The sequence below is a fragment of the Triticum aestivum genome, chromosome 6D (assembly GCF_018294505.1).
Source record: "Triticum aestivum cultivar Chinese Spring chromosome 6D, IWGSC CS RefSeq v2.1, whole genome shotgun sequence".
Classification (NCBI taxonomy): domain Eukaryota; kingdom Viridiplantae; phylum Streptophyta; class Magnoliopsida; order Poales; family Poaceae; genus Triticum; species Triticum aestivum.
The window spans coordinates 309,753,867-309,773,009 of record NC_057811.1 but is presented as its reverse complement, the minus strand read 5'-3'; the positions used below and the strand labels follow the sequence as shown (position 1 = coordinate 309,773,009).

General features: G+C 42.2%; 1 long non-coding RNA gene across 1 annotated transcript; it reads right to left on the bottom strand.

The window, feature by feature from the left end:
• Window positions 1–233: 233 nt before the first annotated feature.
• On the bottom strand, window positions 234–771 carry LOC123141525 (uncharacterized). Its single transcript, XR_006470342.1, has 2 exons — window positions 703–771; window positions 234–378 (listed from the first exon to the last, which is right to left on the bottom strand). It is a non-coding gene; the product is annotated as an uncharacterized lncRNA (long non-coding RNA).
• Window positions 772–19,143: the final 18,372 nt, after the last annotated feature.

The following is a 19,143-nucleotide window of genomic DNA, read 5'->3' as shown; positions in this document are numbered from 1 at the left end:
GGATGTTTTAAATTAATCCAGTAATTCTTTTTTGTTCTCATATTTTCACCCTCTAGACACTGCCTAGAGTGCTTACAAGATGACAAAGTTAATTTTGCATAACACATATGGATTCTTATCTTCTTTAGTAAGGGAGGCACATTTACAATTAAGCACGATGAAAGGGACCATCCAATTAAATTACATTCATATTATCTTCTTCTTCTTCAGTAAGGGGGCACATTTACAGCTAATTAAGCACGATGAGAAATTAATTAATTAAGCAGGATCAAGTTCATCATCCAAAACAGTGGAAGGAAGGGGATGGGTTAGAAACGGAGGAGTCATCTTCAGATACTCTTGTGCGGCTGCTGCTCCTCTTCAGCAACCTTGGGTCACCTGGCACAAACAACAACCAGAGGAAGCAGGGATCAGTTCAGGAATTTCCTCGCAATTATCTGAACCAAAAAAGATGGTTCCTCTGTTTTTGGAACAGAGATGGAAGTAACAACAGGCTGCAGGGCGCTTCTCTTTTGGATATGCAAAATTACTTTTGCTTGGAAGATGCATCGTTTTGTGTTGTTAAGAATACGACGGACTATATCTGTTTAGTTTCTTCATACAGTAAAAATTGCTTTTGTAAATTCTGCAGAGGACTGTACTGAACAGAAAATAACCGGGAAACATGACAAGTTCCCCCGAGGCGCATTGGTGCATGCATACCTAGAGGCAGCCAGAGGTGAGGAGCCCCTCCGACACCTACTTAGCGATGACCCAGACAGCGTAGATGATGCCAGGGATGTAGCCGAAGAAGGTGAGCAGCAAGCAGATTCAGAACTCGATCTGCAAAAGCACGTTCAACACCAGCAGTCACTTAACCCAACTCTCGACGGAATCACGCTCAGGAGAAAATTGCGGCAGAAACATCAAAGAGCTTCTGGAGTTCCAATTCAAGATGGCCAGAGGCCACTTGGCACCATGGAACCTGCACAATTTCCACCATATATATGAATGAGTTGGAAAGAAAACTAGAGTTGAACTACCCAGCCTAATACATACATATATATATATATGTACATACATACATCAACAAATTTGATTACACAAGAAGGTAGCTGGGGTGGTGGTCGACGAAATGAAAATCGACGTCCATGGCTCAGCGAGGAGAGGAGCTCAACATTGAAGTTTCGCAAAACAGGAATTCATTAATTTGAGAGTGGGTTTTAGTAGCTCAAGCTTAGTTAAGTTAAGCACTTAGTACTAAACAGCAGCAACACTTAAACCGTAACCTGTCCAGAAAGGAAACAAAACATGAGACCAGTATTGTTAGCAAGTCCACGAAGGCCATCCAATGGTTTGAACCACACCCTAATAAAACTGTAGCATTCTTTAGCACCTAATTATCAGCAAGAAATCAATGGCCAGATGAGCACCACCACAACAAATCAGCACTAACACTTGGTCATCGACGCGATGCCCAAGCAAGGAACCAGCTCACACACGCAAGATGATGATTGCATACATACAAATCATGTGCTGGCAGAAAAAAATCCAAGCAGGAGCTCATCTTCTCTCTCTGTTTGATAACTAACAACTTAAATAAAATAAAATAAAAATATGACTTGTTCATACAGATCCCTCTAAAATTCCTTGGGACAAGTGCACCACATATTCCTAAACTTCGCAGCAGAAGTAGTGAGCAGAGGAAGACGGGGAGGGGGATGGAGGAGCTACCTGCCGCGGTCGCAATGGAAGAAGAGGAGCAGACCCCTCCTGGCCCTCCCCCACGAGTAGGACAGGGCTGCCAGCTAGGCACACCCCTACTCCGCCTCCTCGAGCAGGAGACCCCCTTCCCCTACTGCTGCTTGGCGCGCCGCATCACTAGTCGCATCCTCATGCAAGAAGTACACAATAAATAGACAGACGGTCAGTGAGGTACATTTTTAGAGCAACATAAGCTTAAAATTAACAGAAATACACACATCAAATGAAGTCACGAAGATACTTAAGTCCACCACATGGTGTAGAATTCTATGGTGGTATATAATTCGGTCAAACGAATGTAATCCTTGGAAACACCCTAGCCCAAGTAGTCAGATCCACCGTCCCTCAGCTCCAAAGCTTCATAGACACCTACAAAAGAGAGATGATTCAGACACGATTAGCTTCAGACAATAATTATGACAGGAACATTGTGTCCATTCACTAGACATGAAGGGAGGCAAAACTTGATTATAAAGGTTGAAAGTAAAACAGTGATTGATGTAATAACAAAATGACCCACCACTTGATGCACCGCTGGGAGTAAATTAGTTTGATGCAGTAATTTTCACTTCTTTTAGTCAGAGGTTTCTTGTAAAATCTATTTCATTTGTGTATCATTGACCTCATAGCATGTTAAATAACTTAACATCATGTTAAGAAAAATAAAGTAAAATCTAAATACAAAAATTCTACTGGTTTTTTTGAGTATTTCTCTCAGCGACCAGCAGTATTGCCATGTATACACTCTTTTCTTCACATGGAAAAAAATGTTCACTCTTTTCTATAGCACACATCACACTACTTTTGAGAGAAGTAAGATGCTTCCATGCATGTAGCACTCCGTGAGAAGTAAACTGCTATTGTAGTACTATAGGCTGCTAGCCTCTATGTGCATGCACTTGTCTAGATAGTTCCAGCCTGTACATGTAAACACTCGTTGCTGGGATTCTTCACGGCAGTAGACCGCTCTGGTTGCAGGCGAACAACTCGTCAGTGACAAGTCTGGAAGCCCCAAATTGGCAGTGCCTTTCAGGAAGCACAAGCCGAGCATAAGCATGACGAACCAACCGATCTGTGGAAACAACCAAAAAACAGATGCCAAGCAGAGCAGGCAAGGCGAAAATCGCACGCACCATAGTATCTGAGCGAACAAACCGCCACCTCGCGCGGAATCCATAGCATAACCTAAACCCCCAAAAAATATAGCCGAGGGGAATTCAGAAACCCCAGACGGCGCCCCTCGGACCCCTACCGGACAAGATCGGCCGCGCAATTAAAGCCAAGTCGCTGCCACACACGAGAGCGGCACCCGCTAGCCGCTACCGCTACCACCGCTACCAGATCGAGCCGAACCGGACCGACGGCGCACAGATCGGGGAGACGGGGGATGGGTGTGTGTCCGTACCTCGACGGTGGGGTTGCCGCAGTTGTCGAAGATCTGACGGGCCTTCACGGACTGGATGGTCGCCGCCATGGTCGGAGCGGGAGCCGGAGCTGATCTCGCGTCGCGTGGCTTGGGGAGGAAGCCGAGATCGACTTAGATCAGAGCAGATGGAGCGGAGTGGGTGTGCGGAATCCGGGAGCCGAGGCCGTCGAACGTCCATCTCGGCCTTCACGGGAGAGTTAGTGGAAGGGGAGCCGGAGGAGGTGGGGATCCGGCTCATGGAGGAGAGCGAGTGGAAGGGGACGGCGGTGTTAGGCAGAATCGATGGGGGCGGCGGCGCAAAGAGGAGGGCGCCGTTAGGGTTTGGACGAGGGGTGAGAGGGAGCTGCGCTGATTCGGGAGGGGGATGAGAGGGATGAGGGGTAGAGGGGATGGGGGAAGAGGGCTGCCGTCGGATCCGGGCCTATCCAATGGTGGTCGATGCATGATCCGCGTGAGGTGCTCGTGGACCAATCAGAATGCAATAAAGGCCTTGATGACATTATGACCATAGAAATAGGTCGTAATTGATTAAAAATTAGTTCTTTTGCAGGAGAAAAGCATTTTTCATTTTTGAAGTATAAAAAATAGTTTTGTTGTGATGAACCTACCAACTCTATGTATTAGACCAAATTTTATGTATAATTGGTCAAATGATTTTATGTAAAATGCTTCTGATCCACGTTTCGTCAAATTGACGGAAAAAACATTTATCCATTTTTTGAGTGCCCAAAATGAGTTTTTTTGTGAAGGACCTACCATATATTTGTTGTAAAATTGGACCAAATCATTTTTCTAAGCAATTAGGCCATATTTAATACACAATTGACAAAATGGTTGGGTGTCAAAAGTCTTGATCCACCTCTCGTGAAAAAGACAAATTTCCACCGATTCTGCAGAAAGCGGGTCAAATTTGAACTCCAACTACCTCATAGTTTGCTCTTTATTTTTTCAAAAAATCATTTCTAGGTACATAAGTATCTATTTAATCAGAGAGACACCAAAAGTTTTCCAAGATTCAACCACTAGCTAGGAATGGCCATGCCCGCCGTTTTGACCGCATTTTGGAACACGCATAAAAAATTCAAAAAAAATCAAAAAATGGAAAACCTTCGCGGTGTGTCATTATATGTGACCAAGTTACCAGAAAAAATAATAAACCTGTAATACGACAATTATTTTAAAAAAGTGTTCTCAGAAAGGAGCTATCATGTGTGAAGATTCATGGCTTTCAAGCCAAATGATCAATCTTATGGCCACATTCATGGCATAGTTTTTTCAAATGATCTCACATTGTGCACAAGGGTGCATATTGGAATGGCAAACAATGTTGCCTAAGGAAGTTTTCATTTTCTTTGGACGAAAAAATCATTTTCCTTTTTCCGAGTGCCGAAAATGAGTTTTTTTTGTGAAGGACCTACCAATAATTGTTGCAAAATTGGACCAAATAAATTTTATAAAATACTAGGTCATATTTAATGCACAATTAACCAAATGGTTGGGTGTCAAAAGTTTTTATCCACCTCTCGTGAAAAAGACAATTTTCTGCTGATTCAGTTGGAAGCGGGTCAAATTTGAACTGTGGCTGCCTCATAGTTTGCTATTTATTTTTTCCAAAAATCATTTTTAGGTACAAAAGTATATATTTAATCAGAGAAACACCAAAAAATTTCCAAGATTCAACCACTAGATAGGAACAGTCATGCCCGCCGTTTTGACCGCATTTTGAAACGGGCATAAACAATTCAAAAAAAAGCAAAAAATTGGAAAACTATCGCATTGTGTCATTATATGTGACCAAGTTACCATAAAAAATAATAAAATTGTAATACGGCAATTCTTTTAAAAAAGTGTTCTCAGAAATGAGCTATCATGTCTGAAGATTCATGGCTTTCAAGCCAAATGATCAATCTTATGGCCACATTCATGGCATTGTTTGTTCAAATGATCTCATATTGTGCACAAGGGTGCATCTTGGAATAACAAACAATGTTGCCTAAGAAAGTTAGCATTTTCTTTGGACGAAAAATCATTTTCCATTTTTTGAGTGCCCAAAATGAGCTTTTTTTATGGACCTACCAAATATTTGTTGCAAATCTGTACCAAATCAATTTTATAAAATACTAGGACATATTTAATGCACAATTGACCAGATGGTTGGGTGTGAAAAGCTTTGATCCACCTCTCGTGAAAAAGACAAATTTTCGTTGATTTAGTAGGAAGCGGGTCAAATTTGAACTGCAGCTGCCTCATAGTTTGCTCTTTATTTTTTACAAAAATCATTTCTAGGTATATAAGTATCTATTTAATCATAGAAACACCCAAAAAAATCCAAGATTCAACCACTAGCTAGGAACGGTCATGCCCGCCGTTTTGACCGCATTTTGAAATGGGCATAAAAAATTCAGAAAAAATCAAAAAATTGGAAAACTTTCGAATTGTGTCATTATATGTGACCAAGTTTCCAGGAAAAATAATAAATTTGTAATACGAAAATTATTTTAAAAAGTGTTCTCAGAAATGGGCTATCATGCGTGAAGATTCATGGCTTTCAAGCCAAATGATCAATCTTATGGCCACATTCATGGCATAGTTTGTTCAAATGATCTCATATTGTCTACAAGGGTGCACCTTGGAATTCCAAACAATGTTGCCTAAGGGAGTTTTCATTTTCTTTGCACGGAAAATTCATTTTCCATTTTTTGAGTGCCTGAAATGAGTTTTTTTTGTGAAGGACCTACCATTTATTTGTTGTAAAAGTGGACCTAATCAATTTTATAAAATACTAGGCCATATTTAATGCACAATTGACAAAATGGTTGGGTTTCAAAAGTTTTGATTCACCTCTGGTGAAAAAGACAAATTTCCGCCGATTCAGTAGGAAGCGAGTCAAATTTGAACTGCAACTACCTTATTGTTTGCTCTTTATTTTTTCCAAAAATTATTTCTCGTTACATAAGTATCTATTTAAGCATAAATACATGGCTTGGTGGCGATACGTCGAGTTTTGGATGGTGGCCCAGGGCCCCAACTCCAAAGCGCGTAAACTCGCATGCCCGTCGCGTGGTCACCGCGTGACCGTGGCGTTGACATGCGTTCTGGGAGGCCTAGGCATGTCTAGTGGGTTGGGAAGTCCCCATGTAGGTGCTAGGAAGAAAATTAGAATAGAATAATCTCACAAGGAGACCGACCTATGCTCAAAGATGAATTAGCAGCCAAGTGTTTGATTAGCGGTACGGCAAATGCACATGGCCAATGTGCGTGAGTTTTGGCTTAGGATGATCATCTACTAAGAGTAATGTCTTCACAAATTTTCAGATCAAAAGGAGGATCCTAGGTGGTACTTGCTTTGCAAAGTACCACACTGGACAAAAATATGAATGTTGAAGCTGGGCTCAAAATAATGAATGGATTGAGCTGAAATTTGGTGGAGGATGGTTATTTGGGCATAGGAAAGCACTGTAGAAAATTGATACCATTTGGACATGCCAAAGTGGTACTTCCTTCACAATGCTCTTCTCTGGACAGAAACTTGGGAAAATTAGCGAGCGAAATTGGATGAATGAAATGAGCTCAAATTTGGTGTAGGTAAGTTACATAGGTATGGTCATGCGCTTGTAAATTTTCAGATCATTTAGGTAAGCCTAGCTAGTACTTACTTCACAAAGCTTCTCTCAAGGTAGAAACTTTGGAAATTTCCTGAGAAAGATTTACCAGGAAAATGGAGCTGAATATTATCATGTGGCGATGATTTGGGTATGGAAGAGTGCCCATAAAGTTTGAGGGTAATAGGAGGGGTCTAGATAACACTTGCTTTGCAACGTGCCAATCTGGCCATTAAATATAAATTTAACCTGGGTCACATAGATGATTTGAATGAGCTGCAATTTGGAGGAGGGTGATAATTTGGGCATATGAAGGAGCTGTATAAATTTCATGTCATTTGGATATATAAAAAAGGTACTTCCTTCACAATGCTTCTAGGTGGACAAAAACTTTGGAAATTTGCCGAGGAAGATTTGCTTGGAAAATGGAGCTAAATTTTGTCATGAGGCAATGATTTGGATAGGAAAAAGTGCCCAAACATTTCAAGGCAATCAAGAATATATAAATAGCACTTCCTTCATAAAGTGCTGTTGTGAACAGAATAGGAAAATGAATATTGTTGAATTATTTCTGAACTAGGCAAGGAAGGATTTTTACATATTTGACGAAGATATGACCCAAAGAATTTATGAGATTTTTTTTGGGAATTTTGGGAATGATAGAAATATAGGTTGCTTCACAACCTAGGGCAAAAATCGACACATGGACATGACACATAGGCAAAACTATGAGGTGGCGCCAAGTCATACCAATCCACCACAATTTACATGGTTATGACCATCAACATTGGTCATGATCAGCTAGAAATAAGGCAGCGGACTAGTGCTATCTGCTTTATGACCATTTCGTGTGAGGAAATTACGACCTTTCTAACCAAAATGGTCGATATAGTTTAGGTTTTGGAGCCCGCCGAACAGCTTTAGACCAATTGGTCTCAAATGGTCATAGATCTATGACCAATTCTTCCAGGGTCACTGACAGAAGGTCACTAGTTGACATATTTCTTTTAGTGCGGTTCCAAAGGCCCATTAGCCCTGGTTCTAGAACCGGGACTAAAGGGTCGGGACTAAAGCCCAAAACCTTTAGTCCCGGTTTGCTTACGAACAGGGACAGAAAGGTCTCCACGTGGCCGCTGCGGGGCGCCCAGGCAGGAGCACCTTTAGTCCCGGTTAGTAACACCGACCGGGACCAAAATGTTGGGGAACGTAGTAATTTCAAAAAAATTCGTACGCACACGCAAGATCATGGTGATGCATAGCAACGAGAGGGGAGAGTATTGTCTACATACCCCCGTAGACCGTAAACGGAAGCGTTATGACAACGCGGTTGATGTGGTCGTACGTCTTCATGATCGACCGATCCTAGTACTGAAAGTACGGCACCTCCGCGATCTGCACACGTTCGGCTCGGTGACGTCCCACGAACTCATGATCCAGCAGAGTGTCGAGGGAGACCTTCGTCAGCACGACGGCGTGATGACGATGATGATGAAGCTACCGGCGCAGGGCTTCACCTAAGCACTGCAACGATATGAGCGAGGTGGATTATGGTGGAGGGGGGCACTGCACACGGCTAAGATCAATGTGTGTTGTGTGTCTATGGGGTGCCCCCTGGCCACGTGTATAAAGGATGGAGGGAGGAGGAGGCCGGCCCTCATAGGGCGCACCCAAAGTGTGGAGTCCTACTAGGACTCCCTAGTCCTAGTAGGATTCCACCTCCCACATGGAATAGGAAAAAAGGGAAGGGAGAAGGAGAACGAAGGAAGGGGGCGCCCATTTTCCCTAGTCCAATTCGGACCAGTCCATGGGGAAGGGGCGCGGCCACCCTTTAGGCCTTTCTCTCCTTTCCCGTATGGCCCATTAAGGCCCAATACGAATTCCCGTAACTCTCCGGTACTCCGAAAAATAGCCGAATCACTCGGAACCTTTCCGATGTCCGAATATAGCCTTCCAATATATCGATCTTTACGTCTTGACCATTTGGAGACTCCTCATCATGTCCGCGATCTCATCCGGGACTCCGAACAAACTTCGGTCATCAAATCACATAACTCATAATACAAATTGCCACAGAACGTTAAGCGTGCGGACCCTACGGGTTCGAGAACTATGTAGACATGACCGAGACTCATCTCCGGTCAATAACCAATAGCAGAACCAGGATGCTCATATTGGTTCCTACATATTATACGAAAATCTTTAGTGTTCAAACTGCATACCAACATACGTTGTTCCCTTTGTCATCGGTATGTTACTTGCCCGAGATTCGATCGTCGGTATCTCAAATACCTAGTTCAATCTCGTTACCGACAAGTCTATTTACTTGTTCTGTAATGCATCATCCCACAACTAACTCATTAGTCACAATGCTTGCAAGGCTTATACTGATGTGCATTACCGAGAGGGCCCAGAGGTACCTCTCTGACAATCGGAGTGACAAATCCTAATCTCGATCTACGCCAACTCAACAAACACCATTGGAGACACCTGTAGAGCACCTTTATAATCACCCAGTTACGTTGTGACGTTTGGTAGCACACAAAGTGTTCCTCCGGTATTCGGGAGTTGCATAATCTCATAGTCATAGGAACATGTATAAGTCATGAAGAAAGCAATAGCAACATACTAAACGATCAAGTGCTAAGCTAACGGGATGGGTCAAGTCAATCACATCATTCTCTAATGATGTGATCCCGTTAATCAAATGAAAACTCATGTTTATGGCTAGGAAACTTAACCATCTTTGATTCAACGAGCTAGTCAAGTAGAGGCATACTAGTGACACTCTGTTTTTCTATGTATTCACACATGTACTAAGTTTCTGGTTAATACAATTCTAGCATGAATAATAAACATTTATCATGAAATAAGGAAATAAATAATAACTTTATTATTGCCTCTAGGGCATATTTCCTTCAGTCTCCCACTTGCACTAGAGTCAATAATCTCGTTCACATGGCCATGTGATTTAACATCAATAGTTCACATCACCATGTGATTAACACCCATAGTTCACATCGCGATGTGACCAACACTCAAAGGGTTTACTAGAGTCAGTAATCTTAGTTCACATCGCCATGTGATTAACACCCAAAGAGTACTAAGGTTTGATCATGTTTTGCTTGTGAGAGAAGTTTAGTCAACGCGTCTGCGATATTCAGATCCGTATGTATGTTGCAAATTTCTATGTCAACAATGCTCTGCATGGAGCTACTCTAGCTAATTGCTCCCACTTTCAATATGTATCCAGATTGAGACTTAGACTCATCTGCATAAGTGTCAAAACTTGCATCGACGTAACCCTTTACGATGAACCTTTTGTCACCTCCATAATCGAGAAACATATCCTTATTCCACTAAGGATAATTTTGACTGTTGTCGAGTGATCTACTTCTAGATCACTTGTACTCCCTTGCCAAACTCAGTGTAGGGTATACAATAGATCTGGTACACAACATGGCATACTTTATAGAACCTATGGATGAGGCATAGGGAATGACTTTCATTCTCTTTCTATCTTCTACCGTGGTCGGGCTTTGAGTCTTACTCAATTTCACACCTTGCAACACAGGCAAGAACTCTTTCTTTGACTATTCCATTTTGAACTACTTCAAAATCTTGTCAAGGTATGTACTCATTGAAAAACTTATCAAGTGTTTTGATCTATCTCTATAGATCTTGATGCTCAATATGTAAGCAGCTTTACCGAGGTATTTCTTTGAAAAACTCCTTTCAAACACTCCTTTATGCTTTCCAGAAAATTCTACATCATTTCTGATCAACAATATGTCTTTCACATATACTTATCAGAAAACTGTAGTGCTCCCACTCACTTTCTTGCAAATACAGGCTTCACCGGAAGTCTGTATAAATCTATATGCTTTGATCAACTCATCAAAGCGTATATTCCAACTCCGAGATGCTTGCACCAGTCCATAGATGGATCGCTAGAGCTTTGCACACTTGGTTAGCATCTTTAGGATCGACAAAACCTTCTGGTTGCATCACATACAACTCATCTTTGAGAAATCCATTAAGGAATGCAGGTTTGACATCCATTTGCCAAATTTCATAAAATGCGGCAATTGCTAACATGATTCGGACAGACTTTTAAGCATTGATACAAGTGAGAAAATCTCATCGTAGTCAACACCTTGAATTTGTCGAAAACATTTTTGCGACAATTCAAACTTTGTAGATAGTAACACTACTATCAGCGTCCGTCTTCCTCTTGAAGATCCATTTATTCTCTATTGCTTGCCGATCATTGGGCAAGTCAATCAAAGTCCATACTTTGTTCTCATACATGGATCCCATCTCATATTTCATGACCTCAAGCCATTTCGCGGAATCTGGGCTCATCATCGCTTCCTCATAGTTCGTAGGTTCGTCATGGTCAACTGACATGACCACCAGAATAGGATTACCATACCACTCTAGTGCGGATCTTACTCCGGTTGACCTACAATATTCGGTAGTAACTTGATCTGAAGTTTCATGATCACTATCATTAGCTTCCTCACTAATTGGTGTAGGAATCACTGGAACTGATTTATGTGATGAACTACTTTCCAATTCGGGAGCAGGTACAATTACCTCATCAAGTTCTACTTTCCTCCCACTCACTTCTTTCGAGAGAAACTCCTTCCCTAAAAAGGATCCACTCTTAGCAACAAATATCTTGCCTTCGGATATGTGATAGAAGGTGTACCCAATAGTTACTTTTGGGTATCCTATGAAGACGCACTTCTCTGATTTGGGTTCGAGCTTACCAGGTTGAAGCTTTTTCACATAAGCATCGCAGCCCCAAACTTTAAGAAATGACGACTTTGGTTTCTTGCCAAACCACATTTCATAAGGTGTCGTCTCAACGGATTTAGATGGTGCCCTATTTAACGTGAATGCAGCCGTCTCTAAAGCATAACCCCGAAACGATAGCGGTAAATCAGTAAGAGACATCGTAGATCGCACCATATCTAGTAAAGTACGATTATGACGTTCGGACACACCATTTCGCTGTGGTGTTCCGGGTGGCGTGAGTTGCGAAACTATTCCGCATTGTTTCAAATGAAGACCAAATTCGTAACTAAAATATTCTCCTCCACGATTAGATCGTAGGAACTTTATTTTCTTGTTACGATGATTTTCTACTTCACTCTGAAATTCTTTGAACTTTTCAAATGTTTCAGACTTATGCTTCATCAAGTAGATATACCCATATCTGCTGAAATCATCAGTGAAGGTGAGAAAATAATGATACCCGCTGCGGGCCTCAACATTCATCGGACCACATATATCAGTATGTATGATTTCCAACAAATCTGTTGCTCGCTCCATTGTTATGGAGAACGGCGTTTTAGTCATCTTGCCCATGAGGCATGGTTCGCAAGTACCAAGTGATTCATAGTCAAGTGATTCAAAAGTCCATCAGAATGGAGTTTCTTCATGCGCTTTACACCAATATGACCTAAACGGCAGTGCCACAAATAAGTTGCACTATCATTATCAACTCTGCATCTTTTGGCTTCAATATTATGAATATGTGTGTCACTACTATCGAGATTTAACATAATAGACCACTCTTCAAGGGTGCATGACCATAAAAGATATTACTCATATAAATAGAACAACCATTATTCTCTAATTTAAATGAATAACCATCTCGCATCAAACAAGATCCAGATATAATGTTCATGCTCAACGCTGGCACCAAATAACAATTATTCAGGTCTAAAACAAATCCCGAAGGTAGATGTAGAGGTAGCGTGCCGACCGCGATCACATCGACTTTGGAACCATTTCCCACGTGCATCGTCACCTCGTCCTTAGCCAATCTTCACTTAATTAGTAGTTCCTGTTTCGAGTTGCAAATATTAGCAACAGAACCAGTATCAAATACCCAGGCACTACTGCGAGCATTAGTAAGGTACACATCAATAACATGTATATCACATATACCTTCGTTCACCTTCGTTCACCTTGCCATCCTTCTTATCCGCCAAATACTTGGGGCAGTTCCGCTTCCAGTGACCAGTCCCTTTGCAGTAGAAGCACTCAGTCTTAGGCTTAGGTCCAGACTTGGGCTTCTTCACTTGAGCAACAACTTGCTTGCCGTTCTTCTTGAAGTTCACCTTCTTCTCTACCCTTTTTCTTGAAACTGGTGGTCTTGTTGACCATCAACACTTGATGCTCCTTCTTGATTTCTACCTCCGCAGCCTTTAGCATTGCGAAGAGCTCGGGAATTGTCTTATCCATCCCTTGCATATTATAGTTCACCACGAAGCTCTTGTAGCTTGGTGGCAGTGATTGAAGAATTCTATCAATGACACTATCATTAGGAAGATTAACTCCCAGTTGAATCAAGTGATTGTTATACCCAGACATTTTGTGTATATGCTCACTGACAGAACTATTCTCCTCCATCTTGCAGCTGTAGAACTTATTGGAGACTTCATATCTCTCAATCCGGGCATTTGCTTGAAATATTAACTTCAACTCCTGGAACATCTCATATGCTTGATGATGTTCAAAACGTCGTTGAAGTCCCGGTTCTAAGCTGTAAAGCATGGCACACTGAACTATCGAGTAGTCATCAGCTTTGCTCTGTCAGACGTTCATAACATCTGGTGTTGCTCCTGCAGCGGGTTTGGCACCTAGTGGTGCTTCCAGGACATAATTCTTTTGTGCCGCAATGAGGATAATCCTCAAGTTACGGACCCAGTCCGTGTAGCAAAATACTATCAGGTACTAAGTTCATGATAAATTAAAGCTCAATTAATCAAATTACTTAAGAACTCCCACTTAGATAGACATCCCTCTAATCATCTAAGTGATCACGTGATCCATATCAACTAAACCATGTCCGATCATCACGTGAGATGGAGTAGTTTTCAATGGTGAACATCACTATGTTGATCATATCTACTATATGATTCACGTTCGACCTTTCGGTCTCAGTGTTCCGAGGCCATATCTGCATATGCTAGGCTCGTCAAGTTTAACCCGAGTATTCTGCGTGTGCAAAAACTGGCTTGCACCCGTTGTATGTGAACATAGAGCTTATCACACCCGATCATCACGTGGTGTCTCGGCATGACGAACTTTCGCAACGGTGCTTACTCAGGGAGAACACTTGTACCTTGAAATTTAGTGAGAGATCATCTTATAATGCTACCGTCGAACTAAGCAAAATAAGATGCATAAAGGATAAACATCACATGCAATCAATATAAGTGATATGATATGGACATCATCATCTTGTGCCTTTGATCTCCATCTCCAAAGCACCATCATGATCACCATCGTCACCGACGCGACACCTTGATCTCCATCATAGCATCGTTGTCGTCTCGCCAACTATTGCTTCTATGACGATCGCCACCGCTTAGTGATAAAGTAAAGCAATTACATGGCGATTGCATTTCATACAATAAAGCGACAACCATATGGCTCCTGCCAGTTGCCGATAACTCCGTTACAAAACATGATCGTCTCATACAATAAAATTGAGCATCATGTCTTGACAATATCACATCACAACATGCCCTGCAAAAACAAGTTAGACGTCCTCTACTTTGTTGTTGCAAGTTTTACATGGCTGCTACGGGCTGAGCAAGAACCGTTCTTACCTACGCATCAAAACCACAATGATTTTTCATCAAGTATGTGCTATTTTAACCTTCAACAAGGACCTGGCATAGCCACACTCGATTCAACTAAAGTTGGAGAAACTAACACCCGCCAGCCACCTGTGTGTGAAGCACGTCGGTAGAACCAGACTCGCGTAAGCGTACACGTAATGTCGGTCCGGGCTGCTTCATCCAACAATACCGCCGAATCAAAGTATGACATGCTGGTAAGCAGTATGACTATTATCGCCCAAAACTCACTTGTGTTCCACTCGTGCATATAACATCTACGCATAAACCTGGCTCGGATGCCACTGTTGGGGAACGTAGTAAGTTCAAAAAATTTCCTACGCACACGCAAGATCATGGTGACGCATAGCAACAAGAGGGGAGAGTATTGTCTACGTACCCTCATAGACCGTAAGCGGAAGCATTATGACAACGCGGTTGATGTAGTCGTACATCTTCACGATCGACCGATCCTAGTACCGAAAGTACGGCACCTCCGCGATCTGCACACGTTCGGCTCGGTGACGTCCCACGAACTCACGATCTAGCAGAGTGTCGAGGGAGAGCTTCGTCAGCACGACGGCGTGATGATGGTGATGACGAAGCTACCGGCGCAGGGCTTCGCCTAAGCACTGCAACACTATGACCGAGGTGGATTATGATGGAGGGGGGGCACCGCACACGGCTAAGATCAATGTTTGTTGTGTGTCTATGGGGTGCCCTCTGGCCACATATATAAAAGATGGAGGGAGGAGGAGGCCGGCCCTCATAGGGCGCACCCAAAGTGTGGAGTCCTACTAGGACTCCCTAGTCCTAGTAGGATTCCACCTCCCACATGGAATAGGAAAAAGGGAAGGGAGAAGGAGAAGGAAGGAAGGGGGCGCCCCCTTTCCCTAGTCCAATTCGGACCAGTCCATGGGGAAGGGGCGCGGCCACCCTAGGCCTTTCTCTCCTTTCCCGTATGGCCCATTAAGGTCCAATACGAATTCCCGTAACTCTCCGGTACTACGAAAAATAGCCGAATCACTCGGAACATTTCCGATGTCCGAATATAGCCTTTCAATATATCGATCTTTATGTCTCGACCATTTGGAGACTCCTCGTCATGTCCCCGATCTCATCCGGGACTCCAAACAAACTTCGTTCATCAAATCACATAACTCATAATACAAATCGCCACAGAACGTTAAGCGTGCGGACCCTACGGGTTCGAGAACTATGTAGACATGACCGAGACTCATCTCCGTTCAATAACCAATAGTGGAACCTGGATGCTCATATTGGTTCCTACATATTCTACGAAGATCTTTATCGGTTAAACCGCAAAACAACATACGTTGTTCCCTTTGTCATCGGTATGTTACTTGCCCGAGATTCGATCGTCGGTATCTCAATACCTAGTTGAATCTCGTTACCGGCAAGTCTCTTTACTCGTTCCGTAATGCATCATCCCGCAACTAACTCATTAGTCACAATGATTGCAAGGCTTATAGTGATGTGCATTACCGAGAGGGCCCAAAGATACTTCTCCAACAATCGGAGTGACAAATCCTAATCTCGATCCACGCCAACTCAACAAACACCATTGGAGACACCTATAGAGCACCTTTATAATCACCCAGTTACGTTGTCACGTTCGGTAGCACACAAAGTGTTCCTTCGGTATTCGGGAGTTGCATAATCTCATAGTCATAGGAACATGTGTAAGTCATGAAGAAAGCAATAGCAACATACTAAACGATCAAGTGCTAAGCTAACGGAATGGGTCAAGTCAATCACATCATTCTCTAATGATCTGATCCCGTTAATCAAATGACAACTCATGTCTATGGCTAGGAAACTTAACCATCTTTGATTCAACGAGCTAGTCAAGTAGAGCCATACTAGTGACACTCTGTTTGTCTATGTATTCACACATGTACTAAGTTTCCGGTTAATACAATTCTAGCATGAATAATAAACATTTATCATGAAATAAGGAAATAAATAATAAGTTTATTATTGCCTCTAGGGCATATTTCCTTCACAAAGGGCACCACGTGTTAGCAGCTGGCAGGAGCAGGGTTTTTTTAAAGGGGGGGGGGTTAGGGGGCTTTGGATGGTGAATTTAGGGGTTTCATATATTGTGTTAGATAGCTAATAGAGAGAACTGACCTCTCTTATTTCCATGCTTGGTCGACGCTAGCTACTATACGTATAGAGAGAACTCGATCGACACGCTAGCTAGTAAGCAAATGAAGGAACCATTAATTACGCAAGATCGTCATGAACATGTACAGGGAGGAGTGCACCTCTCTTTCTCTGAGAGATTTGTCGAACAACAAGTTTTTGTATATCTGTCCGACGCTACTAGCTACATATATACAATATAAGATCTCTTAAAATCCCTAACATCTCATGTCTACATCAAGTTCCACATGGTATTCTCCGGATTTATTGATGGCCTGTTCATGAAAGAATCCGGCCAATTCCTCTTGAATTGCTCGTATGTGATCTTGTGGTAGGAGTTCATCCCGCATCTTCCAGATCTAAATTGAAGAAGAGGGTCAATAAATGTATATGAATGAAACTCAACACAAATGATGGTAATAAAATAAAATTGTGAATATTTTTGCTTCCGCACTTCATATTATTTTTCAGAGTAGCCCCGCTTATTAAAGGTCATCGCGTTGTAGATGAACTCGCAAACGTAGTATCCACAAAAATCATTCCCGGCTTCTTGCCACAAGCACTTTACGAGAAATAGAGTCCAATCAAACTGATAAGAAAGCATGCTAAATGTTATTGATGAAACTAGCTAGAATCAATGGGAGATGCGCGGAACTAGGTAGTAGTACTTACTTTCGGGTGTGTAAATCGCAGCTCGCTCGGCAGTCCTGGAATAATTACGGTGAACTCTTTCCAAACCCTGCCAGACAAAGAAAATAATTACTTGATCTTAGAAAATGAATAAAGTTGCCAATATGGTGCGATAATGATAGATTGAACTTACTTCTGGAGCATTTCAGCCATGTCCGCGTAGTCCTGGGTATCTTTTAGTCTCAAGTCTAAGATGGTTACTACACCTCGATCAAGCTTAAGCTCTAGTAGAATAAAGTGGAAGCTCTGCACACATGCATAACTCATCAATTACATTACTATAACCTCAAGTAATAAGGGAAACCGAATATGCACAAGACAGTAACACTCACTTGAAGTTGTAAGGAAAGAGTATTTTATCTTTGTTTTGATTTTTAAGCAACCACTGGTGCGCGTCGGTGCTATACAAACGGTTTTTAACCCATTTCCGTGACAACATTTAGAACCGTTGCCAAGTGAGTGTGGGCAATAGGGGGTCCTTCCCACACGACCCAGAAACCACCGGGGATAGGGCCCCTACAGTACTCCTACTCGTTTCTCCTCGCATTGCCATCGCTGTCGGGATTCTGTGGTGCTACGTTTATGATTCGCGGCCCATCACAAACGGTTCACTATTATAGAACGTGTATGATGCGCAGCCCATCACAAATGGTTCACTGTTAAGAAGATTAGCTAATCGTCGTACGAGTGTTGGACAGGATTACAAAACATCGGACCGTCGTAACATCGTCGTACACGACAACTATCGCACACACTATTCTATGGTGCTACGTTTACAATGCATACTTCATCAGAAACAGTTCATGGTTGCGAATCATGTACGATAAGGCAACTAACACAAACATTTAGTTTGCCGGCACCATTTGTGATATTGTCTAACATCGCACATGCTTTGCAAATGGCAACTGTGTGCATGCTTGCACATGTTTCCTCTATGTGAACCGTCTTGGATTATGGTGTATATCGCAAACGTTTGTGTTACCAACCGTGTGTGCCGTAAAAACCTAGAGAGCGTAATTTCACAGTAATTTAATTGCTGCTATTTCAAATTGTACCAGATTTGAATTTGAATTTGAATGTATGCTACAGCTTTATTCATATCCATCAGGTTCAAACAACCAATGCATTATTTGACTCATATGTACATATGTTCAAGAATTACATAAGAACCAAATAAAGAATGATGAACCACAGTTGTATACTTGTACTATTAAAGATGGTAAAGAAAGAGGTGAAATATATTCTGGTTGCTGAACAAGGTGAAGCGGAATGCCCATATTGTGCCCTCCTCCATGCAGAAGGCACGCAAGACTCTAGTCCAGCCCCTTGTGAGTGACGGCCGCCCATCCTTCATGGTCTTCATGAAAACATCTAGCTAATCATCGTGTTCCGGTAGAAATACTTTAACCTTTGCATGCCCACCAATCATGTAGTTTGAGAGGTAATCTTGAGTAAACTGCTTTGGCAACCACTGCAAAGGAAAAAGATTCAGACATTTGTCATCTAACACAACTCATTATGGGCACTAAAAAGAAGGCTGCAGAGTTCTTACTTACCATCCTGTAGTTCGCTGTTGTCTTGGATAAAGTGTAAACAAATAGTTTAATTGCCATCTTTGGACCCATTTTACTAACAATCTTTATCAGCTTCCTCACTTGATGCTGGTTCATCGATATCTCATTGCCCCATGCGCAGAAAGGGTCGAAGCGCGGATCTTTACCAATGACATATGTACCTAAAAGCACCCAGCTAATATTAGAAGCTAAACAGCAATTGCACAATGATGTAGTACAACACTCTTCTATAATATGTCTATATGCATCCGTATGTGGTAGTTCATTTGAAAGCTCTAAAAAGACAAATATTTAGGAACGGA